The sequence below is a fragment of the Lissotriton vulgaris genome, chromosome 6 (genome assembly GCF_964263255.1).
Source record: "Lissotriton vulgaris chromosome 6, aLisVul1.2, whole genome shotgun sequence".
Lineage (NCBI taxonomy): Eukaryota > Metazoa > Chordata > Amphibia > Caudata > Salamandridae > Lissotriton > Lissotriton vulgaris.
In genome coordinates this window covers 41,075,210-41,089,108 of record NC_141694.1, presented here as the reverse complement: position 1 = coordinate 41,089,108, position 13,899 = coordinate 41,075,210, and positions in this window count along the sequence as shown.

Genomic DNA, 13,899 nt, shown 5'->3' with positions numbered 1-13,899 from the left:
GCCTACAAATCAGCCCACTCACTGAGGTGTCACATCTAATCTTTTGGAGACGGTACTAACAGTGGGAGAGGCAAGGAAAAAGAAAACTCTTAGCTGAAAGCTGCCACTTGTTTAGCAAGGAATGTGCGACTGTGTTTATTTAAGGATACTTCAGGCAAGGTTTGTTGTATTATCCAAAAATCACCAGTAAAACCCAGAGCACCAGACCATATACTCTGAAATAAGTAACTTGACACACTGACCTGCAAAGCTGCCCCACAGGACTGCACTGCAGAGATGGCAGGCCAGCAATGAAAAAGGAAGCTGCCACCCATATGCTCTATATATGTTTTATAATTTAGGTATGAGAGATGTCGTCTCACATTTAAGCTTGATCCGGCAAGGTTCATATAGCAGAGAAATAAGCAAAAAAACACAATGCACCAGAACCTACATGCCCACAAACAGCCAAAACAAATCATCCTACACTGTGACCTGTCACACATAGCCTTTGGGGACGGACATTATCGGCAGTGGGCAAGGCAAGAAAATAAGATAGCCGCCTTCTACCACTTCATACACGTTATAAGTGTTTTCACTTTTCAGTTATCACGCCATGCATTTGAGCTTGCTTCAGGCTTTGATCTAAGTTTGGGGAAATCCTCATTAAAACTAAGAACAAAAGACACACTTGGCCTACGAACCATCCCACACACTGACCCCCACAGATACCCTTCAGGACTATAATGCACGGGTGGTGGGTGCGGCAATGAAAAGGGAAGCTGCAGTCCACTGGCTCAATATAAGGGGCCAATCAACACACTGCATAGATGCAGTTATGTTTTTCACCACACAAGGCGCTGGTATACCAGTTGGTATGCTTGAGGGGGAAGCCGGACAAGGCTTGTTTAAATCCAAGGGTCAGGGTCAGCGATCTAAACCAGTAACTATAAAGTCAGTGCATTGGCCGATGTAAGTAAAGGCCAAAGTATCTTTGAGACAGTGTGTGCGTGAGGTCATCAATGATCTAGGTGAACCCGAGATTGCTCATGCTGTCAAGGAGGTGGGCGGTGTTGTTGTCTTTGGGGTTATTGTTGTGGAAGTTGAGGTCCCCAAGGAAGATGTAATCCTTGGAGTCCAGGGCTAGGGGTGCAATGAAGTCTGTGATGCTGTTGCAGACGTTAGAGTGCGGGTCCAAAGGTCGGTATGCCAGGGTGCGTCTGATAGTTTTCCTGCTGTCCACGTGGAGCTTGAAGTTGAGATGCCCATGGGGGTGGTGGCATTATCGGTGGTGGTGGTGGTGGTAATTAACACGGAAACATTGGAGGAACCCTGGTGGACAACTGCCCTTCTCCATTAAAAAGATTGTTCTCCTCCCTTCCTTCCCACTCAGGGGCATAACACAGGGCCGATGACCCCTGTAGTGCAAGAAACTCCACCCCTTCAAGGGCCCACATCCCTTCAGGGAAGCCCCATTCAACCTAAACTCATGATTATCTATGAGCTATAGCAGATTTAGGGGCCCCTCTCACATTCTGAGGGGGTGGTAGTTTTACGTTAAACTACTGTTCCTGCTAGAATACGTATGAATTTGACTTTTTATTTCCTCAGCAGCAGCACTATAAGGCGGCCCTTTGGGCAAAGCCGCCTCTCACCTACAAAGAGCACAGCTTGCAACATGATGAGCCACAAACAACCTCTCTAATCTTTCCACAATACACAGACAAGAGGCTTCGAAAAAAACATGGATTAATGTGTCAGCCTAACATAGTCCAGTGGCAACACCAGAGATATCCAGCCTTTCTAATTTCGAGCACTTCAGGTCTCACGATTTCTGTTTAAAGACATGATTGATTTTGCACGGGAATGGCATGAGGTTTTATTTGCGCTGACTGAAAAGAAAAAGAAAAAAAAATAAGAAATAAATGTATACAAAGTAATCTCACAGGTATGCAGTGGCAGGTTTGTTAATTTTTAAACATATTCCTGGAACAAGATAAAAAAGGTTCTTTTTTTATAGACCAAAAGGACACAGAGGTGCCCTCACTAAAATTATGAACACCAGAAGTGTAGTTAGACATTTATCTGTCGCAGGTGCTTTCCTATTAGTTTAGTTTTCAGAAGAGCTATCTACCAATCAGAGCTCTCCATTTCGTTTAATGGTAGCAGGTTCTCTGAAGATTATCATACCTTTTAGTGGAGCAAGCAATTGAAAGATTGTGTAGTAGATTAGCTACTAGTGGCAGAGAGGCCCTTCCTCAGATAGTTACAGTGAATTGGCTTGACGTGCTGTATTATCTCAAGAGGCGAGAATAAAGGTGGAAGGAGGTGGGGGGGCTTGGGGGATGATATGATAAGTAGGATTGGGTGAGGGAGATAATTTAGCTTCAGAGCTGAGCTACAGCTACACAAGGAGGTAATTACAAATTGAATGAAATATTATATTTTTTTATTAAGGGTGTAACAGCTGCCAAAATGTGTGCGTAGTCTTGTGGAATTAGAAAATATTGGGTAACAGGGTTCAAGGCCCGCATGGTGATGAAAATAAAGTCAGACTGCAGGAGTCTACTTTTATGGCCAATTTAAACTAGTGTCCAAATAGCAAGCATGAAGCTGGAACAGCCCCAGGCCTCATCGCCGGTTTTGTTTTAATATCTTTCTGGGCGCAAACGTGAGTTTCTGCCCACGCTGGTATTACTAGAAGTGTGGTAATGCCACACACTTTGGGATTTCCACAGACACATTTCACCAGATTAACCTGACTGAATGGGTCCATAAATGATATCTGAAATGTCAGAATCTCGGTCCACACCCTCTGTTTTCTCGTTCGTCAGTTGAAGACTCCTAATAAATATCATGTTATATTTACTTTACAGAATTACTAAACACCTGCAGAGTTGGAAATTTGTGCAGAATTACAGTAGCCCTGTTCCTGCATCACACGTGATAGTGTCTTTAGTGGCCAGTGAAAGAATGTGTTGATACTGTCCCACTACAGTCAGGAAACCAAGGGGCATATTAACAAGGACTTTATCTCCTCTTTTTGGACTTTAATAGCCAAAAAAGCGGAGATAAAACCATAACCCTATTTACAAGAGGGTTGTAGCATGCATAATCGCTTGTTAGCACCTTTCTTCCCCGACGCCTCCCTTTGCATCTCTAATGAGATGCAACGTGGGCATCACTGGGCAGTACAGCAGTGCAAATATCGCTGATGTGCACATCGCGATATTTACAAGGCTGCCCCAGCATTTTAGCAGACGTTAGTTTTTGGAGAAAACTGCTGGTTTTCTCCAAAAACTAACGTCTGCTAAAATCCTGACTTACCCATCCCTAACATAGGGGGTGGATTATGCTGCTACGACCACAGGGTTGTATCAACAAGGTTATCGCCCTTTTGCAGGGAACATTGCTGGAAAACCAGAGATGTTCCCGGCAAAACAGCAATTTCCCCCACGATCTCTGAAATTTTTATCGCCCTGGAGTGACGCGTTGTAGATAACGGGCTACCAGGTCGATAAATTTCAGAGATAGACGGCGATGAATAACAAAGTGCTAAGCATGCTTTGTGTCATTCATCACCGTTCCTTGCTAATATGCCCCGAAGAAACATCTTGATGTCACACATTTTTTGCAGCATCTGCTCTGTTTACACTGATAGAAGCAAGAGTGAAAAAATATATGCTAACACCTGCTTCATCAGTGTGGCCACATTGCAGAACAAACTTTTTTTTTAAAGGTTTTTTTACAGGCCGGAATTTTTTAAGAGATGTTTGATTACACAAACAATGGAGTAAATATATTGCTAAAGGGCGTAAAGGGGATATAACATCTAACCCTGGTGAGTTTTTCCTAGAAATTTACCGTTTTGTGGCAGCACAGCAGCAACGTTTGTACATAACAGTAGCAGGACACGGAAATTGCAGCCAGCTGAAGGTGTCGATAGCGACACATCAGCCACAGCCACAGAACTTCAAACATGAATTAAATGGTACGCGTGAGCAAACAGAATTGAGGCTTGCTTGATGGCTCTGCTGAGACTGAGTGAGGGGGCCCCTGGAGCGTGGGGGCCCCACCGCACCGCGGGGGCTGTGGGGGCCTGTGTTACGCCCCTGCGTTTTAGGATGTTCGCATAGCCAGCAGACTTCTCTAGATTTGGAGACAGGGATGTCTGTCAGGGTGACGGAGTAAATCGCTCCGTCGCCCTGACAGACATCCCTCCCTCCTACAAACTCGAAGTCAGGCCGGAAGTAAACTGGGATAATATTACGTACGAGAACCTTACTAAGATAGCACTTCCCTGATCTGCTGAATTGCATGCCACCTCAGCTAAGCCTCTCTCAGTGGTTCATAGAGTTTGTAATGCCATACTGTGATGGGAACACGGCCTCTTCAGCACGGATATCACGTCATCCCTCGCGATCACCGCCACAATCCCCTGTTGCCCGGACTACCAAAACAACCCGGACTCCACCCCTTTCTCTTTCCCTGCAGGAACCAGTCACAACGCGGGACACAGCGGAAGTACATCCCCGTGACCCCGGAAGTCCCTCCCCCTTTCCGGAGGCGGATCACAGAAAAGCCGGAAGAAACAACAACACAGCGTTCAAGCAGGAAGACTCGTGGCAGGAGACGGCGTGCGAAGAACCCCCGGAGAAGAGAGACGACCAGGAACCAGGAGACGAGGTCTGGACGGAGGACTGGTGGAGTCCAGAGGAGGACGCTGGAGAGCGGCCGCAACTCAAGGACGGAGTTGCGGCGGGCCAAGTGAGTACCAGTTCCGCGTGCGTGTAAATATTAGGCGTTAGGAGAGTGTGTAAATAAGTAGTCTGTACAGAGCTCCGTGTATAAAATAGTTCCCTCCTCACGTTTCACCGTGCACTGTGCATAGATTGTATATACGAGTGAGAGTGGCACTATCACGATTGTAGATAAATACCCTTGCACGTCCTACCACCCACGTCACCCTATTCCCTGTCCGCGCTATATCTGCCCCCTCTTACCTTACCCTCCCTTTCCTCACAGTCGTTCTAACCCCAACACTCCGGTGAAGGAACAGGATCTCACCCTTAGATCCACCGACAGAGCTAACGGTCCTATTTTCTCTCTCCTTTTCCCCCCCTCCGAGGAACCACCGTCCGGGAGCCGAACCTACTGACACCTCGAGGATCGGCCCGACTACCGACAAGACCAACAGCTGTCCCTGGAAGACCACACCCGGAACCCTCCCTACCTCGGACCCGGAACCCGCAATCCGTTTGGAACTCTCTGTTTCCTTGTATCATCCCATTTGCCCCTTTGTACATTAATAAACACCGGCTACGAAATAGCCCACTACATACGGCCTCCACGCCTGTTATTCCGGTCTGCTACCCCCACCAGCCCACAAGTGGTGTCAGAAGTGGGATTAACCGGAAGCATGGAGGCCGCGGTGAAAAAGTTAGCAGATTCCCAAGAACAACTCGGGAAGATGTTGGAGCTCTTCTTGAAGACGGCCGAAGAAGACCGTGGGCAATTGCACGATGTCTTGAAGGGGCAGGGAACCGCTCAGGACCAGGCTCTGGGGAAGCTCACAGATGTCCTAGGTCAACAACGACCCACCGCGTCGCTTCCTTCCGTGGTTCTCCAGAAATACGTACCGGGGGAAGACCCGGATTTCTTTTTTACTAATTTCGAACGGCTGGCCCTAGCCGCTGCCTGGCCACCCGACCGCTGGGGTCATTACCTGGGTCCGTTACTGACTGGTGAACTGCAGGCAGCCTTCCAACAGGCTAATGTACAAGGACTGACCCCCTATGCCGACATCAAGACCTGTATCCTTGAAAGATTAGGTATCGATGATGAGACCTATCGGGTGAGGCTCCGCCAAGCAAAAGAGGGACCACAGGAAACACCAAGAGCCCTCTCCTTCAGGATCAAAGATCTGGCTGACCGGTGGTTGAAGTCCGCGACCGCTACTAAAGAAGAAATTCTTTCAAAAATATATTTGGAGCAGTTCCTTGCTTCCCTGCATCCGGCCACTCAAAAGTGGGTCCGTCAGCACGCCCGTCTAACCCTGGAGAACGCTATTGAAATCGCCAGCGCGTACAGTCGCGCTCAGGACTTGCAGAAACCAAAGGAAGAACATGGTCACCGAACACAGCCCCATGGCCAACCCCGAGGACCCCGTCCATTTCTCGCCAAGAAACCTGAGCCTCCCCCGGTGTTTCCTTATCCCGTGATGTCCAAACCCCCACCACCTGGTCCCCAGTGCTACCATTGTGGAGGTTACGGACACATTGCTCGGGTGTGTCCTCAAAAAGAAGAGCCGATGGAGGTGGGAATGGCCCGAAACTATGTGTGTCTATCCTCTGGCCCGTCTCCTCCCGCTTTCCATCGACCTGTACGAATAGAGGGACATCAGGTGTCGGCCCTTGCAGACACTGGATGCAGACAAAGTGTGCTCAGACCTCAAGAGATACCCCACCCGATCGGGCCCATAACCGGTACAGTGGCCATCCAATGTGTACACGGGGACACAAAGGTGTACCCGACGGCCGAGGTTAAAGTACAACACTCCCTGGATCCTGGAAGTACCCTGAATGTCGGGCTTATTCCTTCCCTGCCTGAACAGGTTATCTTGGGCAGCGACTACCCTGGTCTTCCTCGCCTTCTCCAGGACACCACCACCAGCTTAGAGAAGTGGTGGTCTGAGGCTCCTTTTCCCGACAGTCCTCCTGTAGGCGGAATAGACACCAGTCGGATGACCAAATCTAAAACCCAAAAGAAAAAGGAAAAAAGGAACTACTCTACAGCCTTCCCAGTAAGAGTAGAAGAACATCCCTGGGAAGTCGACCAGGAATTTCGGGCTGCTCAGCAGGAAGACCCTATACTACAAGAAGCCTGGGGAAGGGCCCTAGACCATGAAGATCCGCTGCATGTAGGTCCCCACTTTTATAAAAAGAACGGTCTCATATACAGAAAGGGAGGACCCCAACAACCGTCCCAGTTAATAGTTCCAGGTCCCTTCCGCGACAAAGTGTTGTTTCTGGCTCATAGCCATCTACTTGGGGGTCACTTCGGTGACGAAAAGACGAGTCAGGCCATCCTAGAAAAGTTCTTCTGGCCAGGCATCCACCAGCAAGTCAAACAGTACTGTAGGGCCTGCCCCATTTGCCAGAAGAACAGCCGGTATCGCCCTCCTAGAGTCCCTCTACAACCCCTTCCTTTGATAGACATCCCCTTCAGTAGGGTAGGAATGGATATTATAGGTCCCATGCTCCCATCCCGAAGTGGTTGTCGGTATGCGTTAGTCCTAGTGGATTACGCCACCCGCTTCCCTGAAGCCATACCTCTCCGCCAGCCTACCAGTCAGAACATTGCGAAAGCTCTAATATCCATTTTTTCTCGGGTAGGCTTTCCCAGAGAAATCCTGACTGACCAGGGTACTCCCTTTGTATCCTCCCTCATGAAACAGGTATGCTCCCAACTAGGTGTGAAACAAATCAGAACATCCGCATACCACCCCCAAACCGATGGTCTGGTGGAGCGGTATAACGCCACCCTGAAAACTACCCTGAAGAAACTCTTGGCCTTGGAAAGTAAGAGGTGGGAGGAAATGCTACCGCTAGCCCTCTTTGCCATCCGCTGCAAGGTCCAAAGCAGCACAGGTTTTTCCCCTTATGAACTTCTGTATGGTAGACCCCCTCGGACCCTACTAGATATGGCCAAAGAGGCCTGGGAGGCAGAACCCGACCGAACACGACCTCTACCAGAGTACATACAAAACCTCAGAACCCACCTGGGGCAGATAAGAGACATTGTACGTCAGAATCTAGTAGCCGCCCAAGCCAAACAAAAACAGCAATATGACAAGGGTACCAAACCTCGTTCCTTTCTTCCTGGTCAACTGGTCCTCCTTTTAATGCCTTCCTCCGACCATAAACTGTTAGGGCAATGGCAAGGGCCCTATCCGATTCTGAGACAGGTCACTCCCGTGACCTATGAAATCGAGCTCGACCCTGTCCGTCAGACCACACAAATCTTCCATGTAAATCTACTAAAGGAGTGGGTGGGACCCCGTCCTGTCCTTCTGAACAACTGTCCAGAACCGGAACTCCCCTATGAGGTCTGTATAGACTCAGAACTCGGGGAACAACGGAAACAGGAACTCCGCTCCACCCTTCAACCCTTACAGCAGGTGTTCTCCTCCTCTCCTGGCCTCACCTCAGTGGTCGAACATGCCATCATCACGGAACCCGGGAAAACGGTCCGTCAGCGGCCTTACCGGCTACCTGAGGCTCGTAGACCCATTATTAGAGACGAGGTAGCCCAGATGCTCCACATGGGGATCATCGAACCTTCCAGTAGCGATTGGAATTCGCCGATTGTATTAGTCCCCAAACCAGACGGATCGGTCCGTTTTTGTATCGATTTCAGAGAAATCAACAAGATCTCCTCCTTCGATACATACCCTCTACCCCGGGTTGATGAGATGATCGAGCGTATTGGTAGGGCCAAATTCATCAGCACGCTAGACCTTTGTAAAGGTTATTGGCAGATCCCCTTGCGTCCTGCCGACAAGAAGAAGACGGCCTTCTCTACCCCCGAAGGCCTATACCAATTCACGGTGATGCCCTTTGGGCTCCACGGGGCTCCAGCCACCTTTCAGCGGGCTATGAATTTGGTATTGCGGCCCCATGTTTCTTACGCTGGGGCCTATCTGGATGACATAATCATCTATAGTGATGACTGGGACCAACATTTATGTCACCTGAGTAAAGTTATACACTCTCTGGGGTCATATGGGTTCACGATCAACCCCTTGAAAACCACCTTGGCTGCACAGACAGTAAAATATTTGGGTTTCCTGTTGGGGGAAGGGCTGATCCGCCCTCAAAACAATAAAATTGAAGCTATCCACGCCATTCCATTTCCCCAGACCCAAAAAGAGCTACGAGCCTTCCTAGGCCTTTTAGGATATTACAGACGCTTTATTCCCCGGTTTTCTCAGATAGCAGCTCCCCTCACAGACCTATTAAAGAAAACCGTAAAAACCGAAGAAGCCCTGAGGCAACCACACCCCTCCTTGTTGGATGCCTTCCACCGATTGAAAGACATCCTACTATCTAGTCCCGTTCTCATCAGTCCAGACTATGCAAAGCCCTTTATACTCCAGACTGACGCTTCAGAGCAGGGACTGGGAGCAGTTCTCTCCCAGAAAGATCAGAATGGAGAGGAACGACCCATCCTTTTCTGAAGTAGAAAATTGTTTCCCCGGGAGAGAAACTATGCAGTAGTGGAGAAGGAAGCCCTCGCCATCAAATGGGCGGTGGACAGCCTCCGCTACTATCTTGAAGGTAGAGAATTCGTACTATACACTGACCATGCCCCACTGGAATGGATGGCCCGTAACAAGGGACACAACGAAAGAGTCCTTCGTTGGTTCCTTTCCCTGCAACCCTTCAGGTTCAAGACTCTCCACAGGAAGGGCGCAGATCAAGCCAACGCTGACTATCTTTCTCGATATCCTTGCCAAAGTACCCGAACAAGAAAGACAGCTAGGGGAAGGGGATGTGATGGGAACACGGCCTCTTCAGCACGGATATCACGTCATCCCTCGCGATCACCGCCACAATCCCCTGTTGCCCGGACTACCAAAACAACCCGGACTCCACCCCTTTCTCTTTCCCTGCAGGAACCAGTCACAACGCGGGACACAGCGGAAGTACATCCCCGTGACCCCGGAAGTCCCTCCCCCTTTCCGGAGGCGGATCACAGAAAAGCCGGAAGAAACAACAACACAGCGTTCAAGCAGGAAGACTCGTGGCAGGAGACGGCGTGCGAAGAACCCCCGGAGAAGAGAGACGACCAGGAACCAGGAGACGAGGTCTGGACGGAGGACTGGTGGAGTCCAGAGGAGGACGCTGGAGAGCGGCCGCAACTCAAGGACGGAGTTGCGGCGGGCCAAGTGAGTACCAGTTCCGCGTGCGTGTAAATATTAGGCGTTAGGAGAGTGTGTAAATAAGTAGTCTGTACAGAGCTCCGTGTATAAAATAGTTCCCTCCTCACGTTTCACCGTGCACTGTGCATAGATTGTATATACGAGTGAGAGTGGCACTATCACGATTGTAGATAAATACCCTTGCACGTCCTACCACCCACGTCACCCTATTCCCTGTCCGCGCTATATCTGCCCCCTCTTACCTTACCCTCCCTTTCCTCACAGTCGTTCTAACCCCAACACTCCGGTGAAGGAACAGGATCTCACCCTTAGATCCACCGACAGAGCTAACGGTCCTATTTTCTCTCTCCTTTTCCCCCCCTCCGAGGAACCACCGTCCGGGAGCCGAACCTACTGACACCTCGAGGATCGGCCCGACTACCGACAAGACCAACAGCTGTCCCTGGAAGACCACACCCGGAACCCTCCCTACCTCGGACCCGGAACCCGCAATCCGTTTGGAACTCTCTGTTTCCTTGTATCATCCCATTTGCCCCTTTGTACATTAATAAACACCGGCTACGAAATAGCCCACTACATACGGCCTCCACGCCTGTTATTCCGGTCTGCTACCCCCACCAGCCCACACATACTATGACTTATTATATTACTGAGATTTTGAAAAATGAACATTAGGGGTTTTTCTTTTTTGCCTTTCCTCAATAAGATCTCCTCAAACCAATATTTGGCCTGCAGTTATTCTGCATAAGTGGGACATCATAGATTGTCACCAGCATGCTTTTATCATTTGAAGACAGAGCCACAGAGAGCATTTCCAAATGTCCCTACTTTCAATGCTGACAGCTGCATTCCACCATGGAACAGCAGTGACAGAGGCAATCCTTCAACTTAGTACTCTGTAAGATTGGCCCATGACAAGATTGTACTAGGGATAATTATCCCTACAGAACATTGCACCATGGTATTCACCCCTGAGGCAATTTACTATTTTTCGTCCATATTCTTAATAGCTGTTGTATCATTGTTGTTTTGTAGGGTATCTGTTATGGTGTCAGATACCATATCCTTGGCCACAACATATCAAATGTTATTATTGTAAAACTCAATGGTGATCATTTTTACGCTTTGAGAAGACACTGCTGATATAAAACCCTGTACAATTCATAGAGAGCCACCTGGAAGAGGCTTTATTTCACTGAGCTATCTTAAATTTCAAAGTATGTACCAGGCTGGGCTGCCACTATGACTAACTTTAACAGTGAGGATTGTCTGATGTGGTGTTCGCTGCGTAACATTAGCATTGAGCCTTAAACCGACGCGTTGGATAAATAGTTACAAACATAATAAATGTCCCTCCTTTTCTCTGTTTCCTTCCATCATTGTCAGAAACCAATTTTCTGGATTTCATTGACATTAAAGCTCAGGGGGAATGCTACAGCTATAATGTTTCTGTCAGAGATTTCCATGTACAGAAAACTACACCTGCTCTCCATTTTCTGTCTCCCTTATTTACAGCTTTTCTTGCATTCTGTGATCCTCCATCAGCCTCTGCATGCCTCCTGGATTATTGTCTGTTGAATTGATGGCTGCTCTTTGTATCTTTTATTTGCTGCTACCATTCTCCGAACAGGTCCTTCCTGAAATGCTGTTCCATGCAGATATTTTAATGCTTATTTGTGCTTTGTCAATTACATGTTGGGTTCGTTTTACAGCTCCCTGTGTATTTCAGACCACACTCTACAAATGCTATAATTTATGGGATAAAGTACACCCTCCCATATGTTAAAACACTTCTTCTTGCCCTCTTTATATCGTTGGTGTCTGCGCTTTATTATGAAATAAATATTGTGGTGCAGTTATGTAGAATGCATGTGGAATATGTACTCTGAATTAAAATAAGTGAATATGCAGTTTGTAATTTATTGCAAACATATTGTAAGCAGTTTAATGTAAGTGACTTTCAAACCTGGCTGTGGCGCAGAATGTGTGGCAACGACCAGATGCATTGCTGCTTCTGCGTAATGACCTTCTGTAGTGCAAAAGATTGACTGCACATTAAGCACTAGAGGTCATGCAGGCATTGCAGATTTCCATATAGCACAAGCGTAATGAAGAACAACATTTGAGTTGTGATTTTGTGCCCTTAGACAAGTACTGTGCAATGGTTTCACCTAATTTGTTTATTCAACTTTCCTGTGAGATAATGGTACATGGCACCGGAAAAGCACCAGCAGTGTGAAAGGTAATTGTCATATATGAAATGCAGTGTGTATGTACCACCACATATATGACAAAACAATATGACTAGAAGAGAACACCATTGTGCTCTGGTTAGGGCCCAGCCTAAAAGCACTGCTTTTAACTCACTGATCGAGTTTTACAACAAGATGAAGATCTGGCTCTTCGAATAAAGTGGTGGGGCCACTTACCTACACCCCTGCTCAAATGCCTGGATACCCACGCAGGTCATTAATGCGCTATACAAATCAACATAACATGTTCATTTATTGGGCTTTGTGAATTTACTCGAAGTTTATAAAGAACTTCTCCAATCTTACTGAGTGTTTCAGAGGATTGTTAATGAAAGGTTCAGAATTTGAGTGGTCATCAATATCTCAAGCACATATTGAATTAATCAAGCAAAGCATTGTCTCTGATCCTACGCTTTTGTTGATGGTTGTCAGAAGTTTGTAATGGTTGATGTCAGTGCTTATGGCATGGGAGCTGTTTTGTCACAGTTGGATGGGGGTAAAGACCTCATGACTGGTTTTGTATCTAGAAGAATGAAAGAGGTGGAGCCTAGATACTCACTGATAGAACATGCCTCTAGGTTGTGTCTGGGGAACAAGAGAGGTTCAAACCATTCTTATGAGGAAGGACATTTTGTTTAAGAACTGACCATAGACTTTTAGTGTGCATTTTATATGGCATTCAAATAAAGAAAACTAAGGCTAGATTGTCCAGATTGGCAACTAATTTATCGGAGTTTTATTGCAAAGTGACGAATATTGCAGGGCAAAAGAATGTAAGAGAGGATTTTTTAAGTAGAACCAGAGATATGAATTTTTAATGTTTTAGGACGAAAAGCACCCAAAAAAAGTAAAGCCCTAATCAGAAGTCAGTTTTCACAGTTTAGCAGTACCTAGGAGCAATTTTAGGTCCACTGCAATGGAACACACAAGGTTGGTGTCTCAGTTGAGGCTTTTACATTCAGACTTAGTCTACTTTTTGGAAATTTAAATCTTCCAGTGGGGCAATGTTGCAGGCTGTAACTGGTGAAGTCTTCTCGAAGTTGGATAGACTTAAGACAAAGTCTCACTAATGCCATTGATTTTTCAGGAAAAGCTCAGAGTAATAAACTTCTGATTTCATGCCTGCCGACGTCCGTTGCTGACCAGATACTTTTCATGCCTTTGTCCAGTCAATATTTTTACCTTGTATTTAGTGCCTGATATAGAGGTCTTATAAACAAGACAGGAGTATAACCCATAGACCAAGTCAGGACTGGGTAGGTAAGATGCAACTAGAACACAGTGTCCAGCCAGCTTCTCCCAGCAGTCCAGACTCTATTCATACTGAGACTACCCAAGCTGCCTTAAGTTATCCTCCAATTGTTGGTTACAAGGTTCCCCTCATCGAGGATCCTCTAAGCACTCCCTCATTCAGACAACCAGTCCTGATGATGATCCGAAATGCTCGGATCGAAACGCCGTCGACCTGACAGCCTGACCTATAGGCGCACTTCTTCTCCGTGGCTCTAGATTCAAATTAAATCAACTGTGCCCACTGTGATATCACAATGTCACATGCGCCGTTAAGAGACTCACTGTAAATAGCTTGCACCTTATGCACTGTGCAAGCTAACAACGCTGTTTTCCTTTCACTTGTGTCGCCACTTGCACTTTTTATTCACGTTTGTTGCACCAAGTTCCATGTGGTTGTCATTACAATCTATGCAGTGCTGTTCTTAACTGTAT